The following is a 1,449-nucleotide window of genomic DNA, read 5'->3' on the forward strand; positions in this document are numbered from 1 at the left end:
AAATTTTACAGAGAGAAGAACCTGTTAGCTCTGATCCCACAGGTGAAAACTGAAGTGAGAATGGCAGATATATGCCATCCCCACTATAAGCAGAGGCCACAGTCCAGGATTAGACCCCTAAAGCTTGGTCAGTTTTTCCAGCCTTGTTTCACCCAGGTAGGTATGGTCCCAAGATACCTTGGACTAGGACCCTTAGTTGTAGGAATATAGCATTTGGACTGAGCCCTATGCTCAGTTGTGTTCACAGTTTGGTTCTGGGCAGATTCCTGAGTTAGACTGGGCTGAAATTTTGCCTGTGCAATGATCCTCCAAGAAGTCTCCTGAGAATCTTTCAATTGGGATAAATTTTTTTTCCTTTACATTCTGGGGGCACTTTGTGGCCACCTCTATTACTGTAATAATTCGAAGACTGCTTTATAATATAAGTATGTGCTTATCACATTCACTAGACTATGAGCTCTTAGAGAGCAAGAGCCATGCTAGAATCATCCCCCTTACTCTCCCAGTGCTGAGCACAATGCCCGGCATACAGCTCCCATTCACATTTTGCTGTGTTCAAATGAAACGAGAGGCAGGAAACAAGAGCATCAAGTTGTAATGGTCAGAGGACTGGACTTTGCATCCCCAGGGGTATCAACGTGGAGGTCTACATTTCTTGGATGGCAGGAGGTTACTGCCATCATGATGACTGGCATCATGAGTTATGGCAGCCTCATGCTGGTGAGACTCATAACAACAACATATGGCCACATATGTCATAGCCCCATGCCTCCAAGAGGCTACCATCTTGTTGGGGGGGTCAAACCCCTCAGCAAGGATGCGAAACTCCCCTGCAAACAACTGGCATACAGTAGGAGTTACATATTAGTGGCTCACAGAGCTGACCTACCATCTAGATCTCCTAGGAAGATTTTAGAACCACAGTACCTGGGACCCATCCCAGACCTGCTGAATCAGAATTTCTGGGGATGAAGGTTCTGTATTTTAAAAAGCCTTTGAGGGGGAACCCTCCTACACTGTTGGTGGGAATGCAAGCTGGTATAGCCACTCTGGAAAACAGTATGGAGGCTCCTCAAAAAGTTGAAAATAGAGCTACCATATGATCCAGCAATTGCACTACTGGGTATTTACCCCAAAGATACAAATGTAGGGATCCAAAGGGGTACATGCACCCCAATGTTTATAGCAGCAATGTCCACAATAACCAAACTGTGGAAAGAGCCAAGATGTCCATCGACAGATGAATGGATAAAGAAGAAGTGGTATATATATATATAATGGAATATTATGCAGCCATCAAAAGGAATGAAATCTTGCCATTTGCAATGACGTGGATGGAACTGGAGGGTATTATACTGAGTGAAATAAGTCATTCAGAGAATGACATGTATCACTGATATGAGGAATTCTTAATCTCAGGAAACAAACTGAGGGGTGCTGGAGTGGTGG

The sequence above is a fragment of the Leptonychotes weddellii genome, chromosome 4 (genome assembly GCF_054177405.1).
Source record: "Leptonychotes weddellii isolate Sample4059 chromosome 4, ASM5417740v2, whole genome shotgun sequence".
In the NCBI taxonomy this organism is placed as follows: Eukaryota; Metazoa; Chordata; class Mammalia; order Carnivora; family Phocidae; genus Leptonychotes; species Leptonychotes weddellii.